At 42.8% G+C, this 17,331-nt stretch overlaps 1 gene segment (V, D, J or C); it reads right to left on the minus strand.

Moving 5' to 3' along the window:
- Window positions 1-1,780: 1,780 nt before the first annotated feature.
- On the minus strand, window positions 1,781-9,346 carry LOC311140060 (Ig kappa-b4 chain C region-like). The segment is given in 4 exons: window positions 9,313-9,346; window positions 8,691-8,787; window positions 2,798-2,907; window positions 1,781-2,097 (listed from the first exon to the last, which is right to left on the minus strand).
- Window positions 9,347-17,331: the final 7,985 nt, after the last annotated feature.

Below are 17,331 nucleotides of genomic sequence, written 5' to 3' on the forward strand. Positions count from 1 at the left end.
ATGTAAATGTAAATGAGAAGACTTAAACAGCAGAAGCACTGCAAGGACTATTGTCGTCAGGAAATGTCCCGCCATCACAGGATCCTTCTGAGCCTGTGTAGGGACCTGATTAAAACACATTTCGTTTTGATTTAGTTTAATTAACATTTCATTACAGATAGTTTGTATGGATTTTAAAAAATATATGTATTTATTTATTTTTTACCCAACATTTTTTTCCTTTTTGGATCCTTATTATCCACATGTACAGTAGGTGGCGGAATAAACATAATTGTTGCGAACACTATTATACCAAAGAAGAAGATCTCTTCAACTACAGTTTCTCTGTGGGACCATGAAAGTCTGTTTGGTTAGAGAGAACACTTTGCATTGCCAGCACATGCTTCAGAGGTCTGGGAGTGTTTATATCCCTGTGCGTTGAACACTTCATGACTGAGAGCTGTCCTTCATGACAACAGAACCCACAAAAACATGACTTTTATCACCATCCTCATCTGGACACTTGCCCTCTGCTTTGAGGAAAAAGATTTTGAGCTCAGACATTACAAACATCTCCGTAACCATAGAATTAGGAATTAGAATGTGATGTCAGTAACTGTCAATACCTATATTTAGTAATACCCATATTTTATGTCATCTATTAAATGGTGGTTTATTCATTGTAAGAAAGTCCCCCTCCTTGAATCCACAATTGAGGTTACAGTAAAACCAGTCCACTCCCTCACATCTGGCCCAGTCCAGGGTATTTCAGGCAGTGAAACTGTTCAACTGCTAGACTGGTATCTGTGGGAGTAAAACTGAGATTTACATAGACAGGGCTGGGTGGTTCTGCTTGTCCCAGAATAGAGCAGCACTGTCACCAGATGTTCACTCTGTCCCCAGGGGGTTGGAGGTAGAGAAGACTGTCACTACACTATATAGCAGCGTTTCCCAAACTCGGTCCTCGGGACCCCAAGGGGTGGACGTTTTGGTTTTTGCTCTAGCACTACACACCTGATTCAAATAATCAACTAATCATCAAGTTATGATAATTTGAATCAGCTGTGTAGTGTTAGGACAAAAAACTAAATGTGCACCCCTTGAGGACCGAGTATGGGAAACGCTGCTAAATCTTGAAGTAGTGCCACTTGTAATATTTGTAATTTTTTATTTTTTATTTTAGCTTCAAATCAAAGCCTATAACACACGTGAGAGTCCAAGATATCGGTTGACTGTTTGATAGTTCTTATTATACTACTATAAAGTCTGTCAAGTCAAACATGTCTGACACAGACTCAGTATCCTGATGAATGAAGACGGTCAACTACTACCATGGCAGAACCTCTTCTATTATATCATAGTATATTGTGATAGTATTAAATATTGGTCAATTATGATGTTAGAGTGAGTTTTAGACTTGACAGTTTTTAAAGACACCATTAATCAGCCTTACTGAATACATATTTTTCCAGAATATTGCAAATATACAGTATCTATTATCCAGTTTATTAATAAAAACAACAACAATATACAGTCCAAAAATAAATCTTTATTTTAATCCATTATCACACAATCGAAGCATCAAAGCAAACATGATAGTGAATAAAAGCAGATCACATCAAATCTAAAACTAACAACATTTCAATCTACAGAATGGATTGACACATGAACTCAAGCCAAGCCCCCTGTTAGTCTACACCAGAGTGATCACTATATTGAAGAGCGACTGATTTTAAAACGAAGCAAGTCAAAGCAGAGGAACCAATATCCTCTATCCACAGGGGTGTGTGACTGAGGGGTCCTACCCAGAACAGTCAGCCCTCCTCAGGGTCTTGGTGACTGGAGTCTGGGATTTCTGCCGGGCTTCACAGGTCACCTCTCCTGCCTTGGTCCACTCCTGGGCAGTGAGAGTCAGTGTGCTGCTCCAGCTGTACAGGCCGTCCTTCTCCTGGACCCTGGGACTGGCCTCCTGCTTCTTGCTGGTCCCGTCCACTTTCCAGCTCATGGTCCAGTCTGAGGGGAAGCCCTTGTTGGCCAGACACGTCAGTGTGGCTGTTGTTGTACTGGACAGCTCCTCACTAGAGGGGGGCAGGACGGTGAGGATGGGGACTCTGTTACCTGGAACAAACAGAACACATCAACTAAGTAACTACATCAAGTACAGTTACAGTAAGAAATTATATTCAGCAAAGTACACATCAAAATGAAGTGAATTGGAAATGCCCTCTAAATATTAATGTAAAAGTTAGATTGGTAAAAGATGTGGATAAACACAAACTGTAATATGATAAAGCAGATTAATGAACCGAACAAGTATTAAATAAGTAGAGTTACAAGTCATACAGCATCAGTTATACATGTCATACAGATATTATTTAGGAATGGATCTGATCAGAATAGCCTTGCCATATTCATAGTATTTGCAGAATTTGAGCATAGATTAGTTTTAATCACATATCAACCATGTTAGTTCATGATGCTGGTTACAAACATAACTGAAACCCTTTGTCTTCACACTAACAGTGAAGGCTACCATGAACTTAATGCATCAATAATGACTACTATATGCAATGCTATTAAATAGTCATCATACCAGAATTAAGAGTTATATTCTGCAATCATACAAATCAGACATACAAATAAACCTGCAATTTAACATTTTGATTTTAAAAAATGTTATTTGAAAGAAGGCTCAGTAAAAAGCAATTAAAACATTTTGAAAATCTAAAATCACAATATTCTCATAGAGACAGAGTGTAAGAATAACATACTTAATAAGTGTAATCAGAAAGAAATATCAAGTGAGCTTGTTACTTACTTCCAACATCTAGTCTGGTGCCGCTACCAAAAGTGTCCCACAGTGATACAATTCCTATTACTGCTCGTACAAAAACCTCCTGAACATTGGCCAAGCTGAAATTCTTTGTACTGTGGTTTAAATAATTGACTCTAATATGTTATGAATACTTGCCAAAGATGATTTTATCTTGTTAATTTGAAATGAAGTATTTTTTGTTTTGTTTTGCCCCCAAAATTGCAAAACCTGTTTATTGAACATTTCCTACAAGGTACAGTATGTTTATTCATACACCTAATCAAATGTAGGCTAATCACTCTCATCGTTTAAAGGCAGGTCAAATTTAATTAGATGTAATGACATACTAATTAAAATTGGCCATATTATGTGTAGGCTTTGTATTATTCCCCCCAAAATCATGTAAAAAAAAGTATGTTAAAAAATCCTCAATATCGAGGCTAGATGTATAGAGATATTGAAACACAACATCAAAAGCTGAATAAAACAGTTAATTTAGTTGTTTACTTACTTCCAACATCAAGTCTGGTGCCGCTACCAAAAGTCAACCACAGTGATACAATCCCTGTTACTGCTGGTACAAAAACCTCTCTGTGTTGTGATGCTGCAGCTGTTACAGTGTAGATCACTCATACAGAATCACATTCAACACAAATACACTTTAACATCTTCCAGGTAGAACAAACACTTCAAATAAGCTGTTTCTAGATAATGCAAATATGAATTGCATCTTAAAACCAGATATTAGTATTTTTTCTTCCTTCTTCTGTGTATCAGATGTTCTCCTAGTCTGTAGGTATAGTCCAACATTAGATCCAGTGTTGCTAGTATTCCTCCATATTGTCCATATGAAAGACAACAGCAGCAGCAGTACTGATAGTGATCCATGTTGTATATTCCTTTATTAAAGATGTTGATCTCAGATTTAACAGTGGTGGTAAAGTCACAGAGGACAGACAACACTACCAGAGGAATCCTACCAGCTTTAGTTTAGAGAAGTGTTCACTAACTGATTAGAGGAACTTACATAAGAGACCAAGCATGAGTGAACAGACAGTTCATTATGTCTGATCATCATCAGAATAAAAATAAATGATGGTGTGACATAAAAGTTGCAATATATTAGTTATTTGAGTAAACATTTGCTGTTTGATGTTATTAAAGGGAAGGCAGGTAGCTAGTGGTTAGAGCGTTGGCCTAGTAGCCAAATGGTTGCTAGTTCAAATCCCCAGGTCGACCCTTTGAAACATCTGTCGATGTGCCCTTTAGCAAGGCACTTAACCCTTATTGCTCCAGGGTCTCTGTTTATAATGAAAGATGCTGTACGTGACCCCACTCTCCGAGGATGTCTCAGGTGGAGTTGGGATATCCCCCCAAAAAAATATTTTTCTAATTCCCGTATAATACACGCGTGAAATAGGACAAATATAAGTACCCACCTAATTACTATTATTAGTAAAACAAACTCATGCAGGACAAAATATATTGTAATGATAGGAGCCTAACCAATGATAGACCCCAACCAAGGAGCATCAAAAGTCGTGCTATAAATTCTCAGACAACACAAAAATTCCTTGATGCCCTTCCAGACTCCTTCTGCCTACCCAAGGACGTCAGAGGACAAAAATCAGTTAACCACTTAACTGAGGAACTCAATTTAACCTTGCGCAATACCCTAGATGCAGTTGCACCCCTAAAAACGAAAAAAATTTGTCATAAGAAACTAGCTCCCTGGTATACAGAAAATACCCAAGCTTTGAAGCAAGCTTCCAGGAAATTGGAACGGAAATGGCGCCACACCAAACTGGAAGTCTTCCGACTAGCTTGGAAAGACAGTACCGTGCAGTACCGAAGAGCCCTCACTGCTGCTCGATCATCCTACTTTTCCAACTTAATCGAGGAAAATAAGAATAATCCAAAATTTCTTTTTGATACTGTTGCAAAGCTAACTAAAAAGCAGCATTCCCCAAGAGAGGATGGCTTTCACTTCAGCAGTAATAAATTCATGAACTTCTTTGAGGAAAAGATCATGACCATTAGAAAGCAAATGACGGACTCCTCTTTGAATCTGCGTATTCCTCCAGGGCTTAGCTGTCCTGGATCTGCACAGCTCTGCGAGGGCCTGGGATCGGGAGAGACACTTAAGTGTTTTAGTACTATATCTCTTGACACAATGATGAAAATAATCATGGCCTCTAAACCTTCAAGCTGCATACTGGATCCTATTCCTACTAAACTGCTGAAGGAGCTGCTTCCTGTGCTTGGCCCTCCTATGTTGAACATAATAAACAGCTCTCTATCCACCGGATGTGTACCAAACTCACTAAAAGTGGCAGTGATAAAGCCTCTCTTGAAAAAGCCAAACCTTGACCCGGAAAATATAAAAAACTATCGGCCTATATCGAATCTTCCATTCCTCTCAAAAATTTTAGAAAAAGCTGTTGCGCAGCAACTCACTGCCTTCCTGAAGACAAACAATGTATACGAAATGCTTCAGTCTGGTTTTAGACCCCATCATAGCACTGAGACTGCACTTGTGAAGGTGGTAAATGACCCTTTAATGGCGTCAGACCGAGGCTCTGCATCTGTCCTCGTGCTACTAGACCTTAGTGCTGCCTTTGACACCATCGATCACCACATTCTTTTGGAGAGACTGGAAACCCAAATTGGTCTACACGGACAAGTTCTGGCCTGGTTTAGATCTTACCTGTCGGAAAGATATCAGTTTGTCTCTGTGAATGGTCTGTCCTCCGACAAATCAACTGTACATTTCGGTGTTCCTCAAGGTTCCGTTTTAGGACCACTATTGTTTTCACTATATATTTTACCTCTTGGGGATGTTATTCGAAAACATAATGTTAACTTTCACTGCTATGCGGATGACACACAGCTGTACATTTCAATGAAACATGGTGAAGCCCCAAAATTGCCCTCGCTAGAAGCCTGTGTTTCAGACATAAGGAAGTGGATGGCTGAAAACTTTTTACTTTTAAACTCTGACAAAACAGAGATGCTTGTTCTAGGTCCCAAGAAACAAAGAGATCTTCTGTTAAATCTGACAATTCATCTTGATGGTTGTAAAGTCGTCTCAAATAAAACTGTGAAGGACCTCGGCGTTACTCTTGACCCTGATCTCTCTTTTGACGAACATATCAAGACTGTTTCAAGGATAGCTTTTTTCCATCTACGTAACATTGCAAAAATCAGAAATTTTCTGTCCAAAAATGATGCAGAAAAATTAATCCATGCATTTGTTACTTCTAGGTTAGACTACTGCAATGCTCTATTTTCCGGCTACCCGGATAAAGCACTAAATAAACTTCAGTTAGTGCTAAATACGGCTGCTAGAATCCTGACTAGAACCAAGAACCAAGAAATTTGATCATATTACTCCAGTGCTAGCTTCCCTACACTGGCTTCCTGTTAAGGCAAGGGCTGATTTCAAGGTTTTACTGTTAACCTATAAAGTGTTACATGGGCTTGCTCCTACCTATCTTTCCGAGTTGGTCCTGCCGTACATACCAATACGTACGCTACGGTCACAAGACGCAGGCCTCCTAATTGTCCCTAGAATTTCTAAGCAAACAGCGGGAGGCAGGGCTTTCTCCTATAGATCTCCATTTTTATGGAACAGTCTGCCTACCCATGTGAGAGACGCAGACTCGGTCTCAACCTTTAAGTCTTTACTGAAGACTTATCTCTTCAGTAGGTCATATGATTGAGTGTAGTCTGGCCCAGGAGTGTGAAGGTAAACGGAAAGGCTCTGGAGCAACGAACAGCCCTTGCTGTCTCTGCCAGGCCGGTTCCCCTCTCCACTGGGGTTCTCTGCCTCTAACCCTGTTGCAGGGGCTGAGTCACTGGCTTGCTGGTGCTCTTTCATGCCGTCCCTGGGAGGGGTGCGTCACTTGAGTGGGTTGAGTTACTGACGTGATCTTCCTGTCTGGGTTGGCGCCCCCCCTTGGTTTGTGCTGTGGTGGAGACCTCTGTGGGCTATACTCGGCCTGGTCTCAGGATTGTAAGTTGGTGGTTGAGGATATCCCTCTAGTGGTGCGGGGGCTGTGCTTTGGCAGAGTGGGTGGGGTTATATCCCTCCTGTTTGGCCCTGTCCGGGGGTTTCTTCGGATGGGGCCACAGTGTCTCCGGACCGCTCCTGTCTCAGCCTCCAGTATTTATGCTGCAGTAGTTTATGTGTCGGGGGGCTGGGGTTAGTTGGTTATACCTGGAGTACTTCTCCTGTCTTATCCAGTGTCCTGTGTGAATTTAAGTATGCTGTCTCTAATTCTCTCGTTCTCTCTTTCTCTCTGAGAACCTGAGCCCTAGGACCATACGTCAGGACTACCGGGCATGATGACACCTTGCTGTCCCCAGTCCGCCTGGCCTTGCTGCTATTCCAGTTTCAACTGTTCTGCCTGCGGTTACGAAACCCCTACCTGTCCCAGACCTGCTGTTTTCAACTCTTAATGATCGGCTATGAAAAGCCAACTGAGAGACCTGAGCCCTAGGACCATACGTCGGGACTACCGGCCGTGGTGACTCCTTGCTGTCCCCAGTCCGCCTGGCCTTGCTGCTATTCCAGTTTCAACTGTTCTGCCTGCGGTTATGGAACCCCTACCTGTCCCAGACCTGCTGTTTTCAACTCTTAATGATCGGCTATGAAAAGCCAACTGAGATTTATTCCTGATTATTATTTGACCATGCTTGTCACTTATGAACATTTTTGAACATCTTGGCATGGTTCTGTTATAATCTCCACCCGGCACAGCCAGAAGAGGACTGGCCACCCCTCATAGCCTGGTTCCTCTCTAGGTTTCTTCCTAGGTTTTCGCCTTTCTAGGGAGTTTTTCCTAGCCACCGTGCTTCTACACCTGCATTACTAGCTGTTTGGGGTTTTAGGCTGGGTTTCTGTACAGCACTTCGAGATATTAGCTGATGTAAGAAGGGCTATATAAAATAAAATTGATTGATTGATTGATTGCCTACTTGGAAACTGAAATAGATTTGAAACACTCATTTGCATAACGCATCTGCTCCACTGCTCTGGTAGTGTTTATATCCCTGTGAGTTTAACACCTCATGACTGAGAGCTGTCCTTCATGACAACAGAACCCACAACAACCATGACTTTTATCATCATCCTCATCTGGACACTTTTCAGAATTTACTGTTGAAAATTAATTACATCTACACCATGGAAATGTATATCAATGTTAATATTTCTGTTCAGAACTATTGAATACTATATGTAATAATTTATTCATATAATATTTGTAATTCTATTTTTCAGAATCCAGACTCAGAGGACAGATCACTGTGACTCAGACTCCTGCAGTGATAGCTGTTCTCCCAGAACAGACAGTCATTATTGACTGTAAAACCAGCAGTGCTTGGTAATAACTATCTAGCCTGGTACCAACAGAAACCTGGAGGAGCTCATAAACTCCTTATTTACACGGCTACAACACTTCAGTGATACAGAGCCGTACATAAACCTCCCTCAGTCAGACTGCACAGTGACTGTACTGCTACAGCTGGGACCTACTGCAAGTGCTGAGGGGGAAGATACAGTGACATGGAACACTGATCAGCGAGGAAACCTTGAATAAGGATAGAAAGCATAATTCATATCACATGTTCTCCATCATCATCATCATCATCATCATGGTTGTAACTCTGTATATTTGTCATGACCTGAAAAATCATCTAAAAGTTATTAGAGGTTTTGAAAACACAATACCTGTCCAAATGGAAAGTAAGAAGTAAAACAAAAGGTGTTATGACCTCAACATTACTTCAAAGTTACAATCACTTCAGCCCCCCAAACCAAGTCCCCAAATGGACCTCAACCAAATGTCTGATTTAAATGGATTTGTCGTTGTGGACGACCCTGCAGGTGTACATGCCTCCCTCTTCCCAGCGTGCTTTGCTCAGGGTCAGAGTGCTGCTGAGGAGTAGCCGCTCAGCAGGCAGGCCGGTGTGGCCGAGCCCCCAGAGAACTGCTCAGAGGACAGGATGGAGCAGAGACACTGTGGGCTTGACAGAGGGACTAGCTGGAGGAGAGAGGAGAGAGGCGGGTCAGCTACTACAACCCTATATTAGGAGAGGAGAGGAGAGGAGAGGAGAGGAGAGGAGAGGAGAGGAGAGGAGAGGAGAGGAGAGGAGAGGAGAGGAGAGGAGAGGAGAGGAGAGGAGAGGAGAGGGTCAGCTACTACAACTCTATATTAGGAGAGGAGACGAGACGAGACGAGACGAGGCGAGAGCTACTACTACTACAACAACAACAACAACTACTACTACTACTACTACTACTACTAAAACTACAACTACAACAACAACAACAACAACTACTACTACTACTACTACTACTACTAATACTACTCTATAACATTAGGAGAGGGGAGAAGAACTCCCCAGAGGAGAGGGAGAAAAGACACTGGCCATGTCTGAATATCCATACTACTGTACTAAATAGTATGTGAAAAAATTGCGTTTTATAGTATATGAAATTTTGAACAATGTACTCCGAATGCGTCCGCTAATTCGTGATTCGTTCATTTTTGTACAGCGCATCAATTTATCTGATTATCAGCTGTCGTCAAACACGTGAGTCGGGAAAAGACGAATGAATTCTATTTGAATAAACACCAAAATGACTGTATATAGTAGGCTAATGTGGGTATTCGGACACAGCCACTGTGTTATCAGTGAACAAAACCATTTCAGATTGACAGTAAACAGCATAAACAACTAGCTACAGTACAAAGAACAACCAAGCACAACCGAGAACAACCAAACACTTAATCTATGAAGAAATAGGTAAACAAAAAAAGTCTGGACTAATTATTTGACAAAACATGTAAAGGTACATTCATGCTCTATAGTGTAGCCTTCAAAGAGCAACAAAACACTGGCGGTTTCCCGGACAAAGGTGAAGCCTAGTCCTAGACTAAAAGCATTTTTTATTGAGATTCTCCACTGAGATTGCTTTTTATTCCAGGACCAGGATTAATCTGTGTCTGTGAAACCGCCTCTAATTCTAGAAAGACATGCAGGGAACAGATACCACATATAGTCTGGATACAGTATCATTTAACATTCACAATGTAAAATCTGACATGAAACCTCCATATTAATTTTTGTCAAATCTACTTTGAGACACAAACCAAAATGACCTCAAATTACTGTTCAAAACTATAGATGAGGTTCACCTTTAAACCATGTCTGTGTTAGTATCTACTATGCATACAATACAAACTGTTGCTTATATAAATAGTAGTAGCTACATCTTGACAGCACAATGAGCTAACATGCAATATTGTGTATCAAAATGTGTTATTTTAAAATCTTACGTTATTATTGCCAAATAAACTTGGTGGTATATGAAACTCTCTCCCTTCTCTTCCATTTACCAATCTACCAATGTGTTGACAGACATTTTTAAAAAATATATAGAATAAAAGTATTTCCTCTGGAGAAGATGATACAATCTCATAACGTTGTTCAATATCATGATTACATTTTGTTGTATGATGGAAGAAAGACAAAAATTTACATACTTTTTAGAACCAGTTTTGTGCCACTTCCAAAAGTCCTCCACAGTGATTCATTCTGGTGGTCTCTGTACAAAAAACCTCCTTCACACAAGTGTGACCACCTTCACAGATAGATCACTCGCAGTACCACCCTGAATACTGAAGTATTAGTATAATATAATGGGCTCTGATAGTACTGAAATACTAGTATAATCAAATCAAATTTATACAGCACATTTCAGACATGGAATGCAACAAAAAGTGCTTTACAGGAAGAAACTAATAAAAAACAATGAAAATAAAAGCTGAAATATTTACTTCTCAACAAACATAAGATAAAAACAAAAGAATGACACAAACTGAACAACTAAAAAGAACCCTAAGGAAAGCAAAGGTAAAAATATGTGTTTTAAGATCTCTTTTAAATATTTCCACAGTTTCAGCCCCCCTCAGGTTGTAGGGCAGGCTATTCCAGAGGCTGTGGGCATAATAACTAAAGGCTGCCTCTCCATGCCTCTTGGTCCTAGGCTTTGGGATAGTTAAAAGGCCAGTGCCAGAGGACCTGAGGGACCTACTGTGTCAAGGTCGAGGTAAGGAGTAGACCAAGGCGCAGCGTGATGAACAAACATGACTTTAATTAGTTAAAGCGTCAAAATGCAAAACAAAACACGACTCGTGACGTCCACGGTATCAATGACCGAACACGGAACAAAAACCCACCAACCCAAAGTTAAAACATACATTTTAAATATGGCTCCCAATCAGAGACAACCAGCCTACAGCTGACACTCGTTGCCTCTGATTGGGAGTCACACAGGCAAACATAGAAAAACACAACCTAGAACACCCAACATAGAAACAGAACACATAGAATGAACACACCCTGGCTCAACATATAGAGTCCCAGAGCCAGGGTGTGACAGTACCCCCCCCTAAAGGCGCGGACTGCGACCGCGCCTCAACTAAACAAACCAGGGGAGGGCTGGGCGGGCATACCTCCTCGGCGGCGGTTCTGGCTCCGGCCTTGACCACCACCCTCCAATACACCCCCCATAGTGCCCCTGGTCCAGTCTGGCCCCGCCGGCTGGAGCAGGACTGGACTTAACAGGAGCGATCCTTACCAGGCTGTCGACTCGCACCCCTGGCTTGGTGCGTGGAGGAGGAACGGGCCTTACCAGGCTGACGACTCGTACCCCTGGCTTTGTGCGTGGAGGAGGAACGGGCCTTACCAGGCTGACGACTCGCACCCCTGGCTTGGTGCGTGGAAGAGGGACGGGCCTTACCAGGCTGACGACTCGCACCCCTGGCTTGGTGCGTGGAAGAGGAACGGGCCTTACCAGGCTGACGACTCGCACCCCTGGCTTGGTGCGTGGAAGAGGGACGGGCCTTACCAGGCTGACGACTCGCACCCCTGGCTTGGTGCGTGGAAGAGGGACGGGCCTTACCAGGCTGACTTCTCGCACCCCTGGCTTAGTGCGAGTGGCAGGAACAGGCCGGACCGGGCTGGCGACGCGCACCGTAGGTTTGGTGCGAGTGGCAGGAACAGGCCGGGTCGGGCTGGCGACGCGCACCGTAGACTTGGTGCGGGTGGCAGGAACAGGCCGGACCGGGCTGGCGACGCGCACCGTAGGTTTGGTGCGAGTGGCAGGAACAGGCCGGGTCGGGCTGGCGACGCGCACCGTAGACTTGGTGCGGGTGGCAGGAACAGGCCGGACCGGGCTGGCGACGCGCACCGTAGGTTTAGTGCGTGGAGCAGGGACAGGCCAGGCTGGGTTGTCGACGCACACCGTAGGCTTGGTGCGTGGAGCAGGGACAGGCCGGGCTGGGCTGTCGACGCACACCGTAGGCTTGGTGCGTGGAGCAGGGACAGGCCGGACTGGGCTGGCGACGCACACCGTAGGCTTGGTGCGTGGAGCAGGGACAGGCCGGGCTGGGCTGTCGACGCACACCGTAGGCTTGGTGCGTGGAGCAGGGACAGGCCGGACTGGGCTGGCGACGCACACCGTAGGCTTGGTGCGTGGAGCAGGGACAGGCCGAACCGGGCTGTGGAGACAGATAGGAGGCCTGGAGTGAAGAGCGACCACCACCCGTCCTGGCTGAATGCCTACCCTCACACACTCTGTGTGACGCATCCGCACAGGACGTACAGGGCGGTGTACCCCTGGCCTGGTGGCCTTCTGGATCCGCCCCCTTTTCTCCTCCGTCAGCCCCGTCGTCCATGCCGTGTGCCCCCCCCTAAAAATTTTCTGGGGTTGCCTCACGACCGTCCGACGACGACCCTGATCACGCCGTAGCTCCTCTCTACGGCGTGCCTCCACCGTCTCTTCTCCCGACGCTTCCTCCCATGTCCAGCCCAAGAGCTGCCCCTGGACACGCTGCTTGGTCGTTGCATGGTGGGTTTTTCTGTCAAGGTCGAGGTAAGGAGTAGACCAAGGCGCAGCGTGATGAACAAACATGACTTTAATTAGTTAAAGCGTCAAAATGCAAAACAAATCACGACTCGTGACGTCCACGGTATCAATGACCGAACACGGAACAAAAACCCACCAACCCAAAGGGAAAAACATACAGTTTAAATATGGCTCCCAATCAGAGACAACCAGCCTACAGCTGACACTCGTTGCCTCTGATTGGGAGTCACACAGGCAAACATAGAAAAACACAACCTAGAACACCTAACATAGAAACAGAACACATAGAATGAACACACCCTGGCTCAACATATAGAGTCCCAGAGCCAGGGTGTGACATACTGGGAACATAACTTAAAAGCAGTCTGACATGTATTGGGGTGGACAATCGTGGATTGATTTAAAAACCAATCTTAAAATTAATTCTAAAACTCACAGGCAGCCAGTGCAGAGATCTTTAAAGCGCTGTAATGTGTACTCTACGTCTGGTCTTGATCAGTACCCGTGCTGCAGCATTCTGTATGTTTTGCAGTTGACCAATGGCTTTCATGGGTAGACCAGACAGGAGAGCATCACAGCAGTCAAGCCTGCTTGTAATGAAAGCATTGATGAGTCTCTCTGTATCAGCCTGAGAGAGAAACGTCCGCATCTTGGAAATGTTCCTCAGGTTGTAAAAAGCTATTTTGGTCACATTCCTAATGTGTGATTCAAAATTTTGTTCTGAATCTAAAATAACACCTAGGTTTTTTTACCTAGTGTTTTATCTTTATTGCCCGTGAATTAAAATGTTTGGCTAGATTCTCTCTCTGTGCTTTGGGTCCAACAATAAGTACCTCTGTCTTGTCTTGATATAGCTGGAGGAAGTTATTTTTAAATAAATAAAAAATAACACACATTTTACCTTTATTTAACTAGGCAAGTCAGTTAAGAACAAATTCTTATTTACAATGACAGCCTACACAGGCCAAACCCAGACGACGCTGGGCCAATTGTGCGCTGCCCTATGGGACTCCCAATTACGGCCGGTTGTGATACAGCCTGGAATCGAACCAGGGGATCTGTAGTGACGCCTCAAGCACAGAGATGTAGTGCCTTAGACCACTGCACCACTCGGGAGCCCAAGTTGTGAGCCATCCAAGTATTTAAATAACTAATACAGTCTAATAATTTATCCATGAAGTTGAAATCCTCTGGTGACACAGAAATGTAAAGTTGAGTATCGCCTGCGCAGCAGTGAAAATCAATGCTGTGCTTTCTGATAACGGTGACATATGTAAACTGAACAGTAACGGACCCAAAATCGAGCCATGTAGAATGCCAACTCTGATTTGTATTTTCTTTTAACTATGTTCACCAAGGGTGTCAAAAAACTCTTGACCGGTTAAATAGGTCCTAAACCAATTTAGAATTGGACCGGAGAGGCCAACCCACCTCTCCAGTCTGTCCAGAAGGACATCATGGTCAACAGTACAATAGGGACTGATAGTACTGAAGTACTAGTATAATACAATAGGGACTGATGGTAATAAAGTACTAGTATAATACAATCAACTCCTTATTAACTATGCTAAAACACTTCAGTCTGGGACTCCATCTAGATTCAGTGGTAGTGGATCTGGGAGTGACTTCACTCTGACCATCAGTGGAGTCCAGGCTGAAGATGCAGGAGATTACTACTGTCAGTTTCCACTATCCAAATAGTATATATGTTTTCACACAGTGATACAGAGCCATACAAAAACCTCCCTCAGTCAGACTGCACAGTGACTGTACTGCTACAGCTGGGACCTACTGCAGGTGCTGAGGGGAGGATATGATCCAGTACAATGACACATCAACCAATCTGAATAGAGATGATGTGCAATGATCAAAACCCCTAAAGATGAACTGTGTTTTGAATAGCTATAATTTAATCAACATGATTCCAACACATACAATATACCACTTAAACATTACCCATACAGCCTCCCTCACACCACTGTGGTAGTTCCAGAGAGCAGCATGTGAAGCAAGAGACTGGAGACGTCAGAGCTCTGGAGATATCCCCTGTAGAGCACAGTCAATCAGCAGCATCACATATTCAACACATAGACTGCAGTTACTAACCCTGACCACTGGAGGGAGACAGAAAGCAGATACTATCTGCTCTAATAACACAGTAATAACAATATGCTCCACTTGTAGATGTCTAAAGTCATTATATCAGTCCCCATTTAGCACTTATATCAGAAACCATTTCAGTGATTGCATAGCTATCATGTTTCTACATCACATCAGTCTGACTGTCCAGGAAGACTACTTACATGTAGGACACTTTACTGAATAATGGTGGATGGTGAGAAGACCAGAAGATTATTTGCATAGTGATGATGCTCTGCATAGACAGAACATGCTTCAGTGGTCTGGGAGTGTTTATAGCCCTGTGAGTTTAACACTTCATGACTGAGAGCTGTCCTTCATGACAACAGAACCCACAACAACCATGACTTTTATCACCATCTTCATCTGGATATTTGCCCTCTGTCTCCAAGGTAATATATTTTACAGAAAATTACCCGGACAATTGCAATATTAGGCTATATAACCTCATTACAGTTTAATTTCATATGCTACATGGAAAAATGTATTAACAATTGAATGCTATTTCTACATGACATCTGTTTCAGAATCCAGAGGCCAGTTCACTGTGACTCAGACTCCTGCAGTGGAAGCTGTTCTCCCAGGACAGACAGTCTCTCTGAACTGTAAAACCAGCAGTGATGTCTATAGCAATAACCGTCTAGCCTGGTACCAACAGAGACCTGGAGGAGCTCCTAAACTCCTTATTTACTATGCTACAACACTTCAGTCTGGGACTCCATCTAGATTCAGTGGCAGTGGATCTGGGAGTGACTTCACTCTGACCATCAGTGGAGTCCAGGCTGAAGATGCAGGAGATTACTACTGTCAGAGTTTCCACTACCCCAACAGTGTCTGGGTGTTCACACAGTGATACAGAGCCGTACAAAAACCTCCCTCAGTCAGACTGCACAGTGACTGTACTGCTACAGCTGGGACCTACTGCAGGTGCTGAGGGCGAAGAGACAGTGACATGGAACACTAGATGAAGTCAACTGTGACATGTGAAAATTTGGTTAAAAGGTAATCATTCAGTTCACATGACCATCATCATCATCATTAACATCATCATCATCGTTATAACTTGTTATATTTGTCATGGCCTTTAAGTGTATATAACATGTATTTGATGTTTTGAAACCCATTTTCTGTCAATATGTAAAGCAAGATCTACAGATGTAAAACAAAAGGTGTTCTAACCTCAACATTACTTCAAAGTTACAATCACTTCAGCCCCCCAAAACAAGTTCCAAAATGGACCTCAACCAAACGTGTGATTTAAATTGTGATCTTCTAGCATTATATTAACTGTTTTCATGAGCAGGTTACTGACTGTTATATCTGTGAATTAGACATGATGCTGGGTTCAAACATGAGACACATGTACACTACATACACTATCTACGTAAAGTATAATATCAATTTTATCTGTCATTAATTACATTGTAGCATATCTGTTATGAGTCCCTCCCTGAATCCACCTTAGAGGTTAAAACCAGTCCACTCCCTCACATCTGGCCCAGTCCAGGGTATTTCAGGGAGTGAAACTGTTCAACTACTAGACTGGTATCTGTGGGAGTGAAACTGAGATTTACATAGACAGGGCTGGGTGGTTCTGCTTGTCCCAGAATAGAGCAGTACTGTCACCAGATGTTCACTCTGTCCCCAGGGGATTGGAGGTAGAGAAGATTGTCACTACACTATATAGCAGCGTTTTCCTAACTCGGTCCTCGGGACTCCAAGGGGTGCACGTTTTGGTTTTTGCTCTAGCACTACACACCTGTTTCAAATAATCAACTAATCATCAAGTTATGATCATTTGAATCAGCTGTGTAGTGTTAGGACAAAAATCTAAATGTGCACCCCTTGAGGACCGAGTATGGGAAACGCTGCTAAATCTTGAAGTAGTGCCACTTGTAATATTTGTATTTTATTTTTTATTTTTTTAGCTTCAAATCAAAGCCTATAACACACGTGAGAGTCCAAGATATCGGTTGACTGTTTGATAGTTCTTCTTTTATTACTGTAAAGTCTGTCAAGTCAAACAGGTCTGACACAGACTCAGTATCCTGATGAATGAAGACAGTCAACTACTACCATGGCAGAACCTCTTCTATTATATCATAATATATTGTGATAGTATGAAATACTGGTCCATTATGATGTTAGAGTGAGTTTTAGACTTGACCGTTTTTAAAGACACCATTAATCAGCCTTACTGAATACATATTTTTCCAGAATATTACAAATATACAGTATCTATGATACTGTTTATTAATAGAAACAACAAAAATATGCATTTCAAAAAGAAATATTTATTTTAATCCATTTTCACACAATCGAAGCATCAAAGCAAACATGATAGTGAATAAAAGCAGATCACATCAAATCTAAAACTAACACAATCTCAATCTACAGAATGGATTGACACATTAATTCAAGCCAAGCCCCCTGTTAGTCTACACCAGGGTGATCTCTA

The sequence above is a fragment of the Coregonus lavaretus genome, assembly GCF_964263955.1.
Source record: "Coregonus lavaretus genome assembly, chromosome: 13".
Lineage (NCBI taxonomy): Eukaryota > Metazoa > Chordata > Actinopteri > Salmoniformes > Salmonidae > Coregonus > Coregonus lavaretus.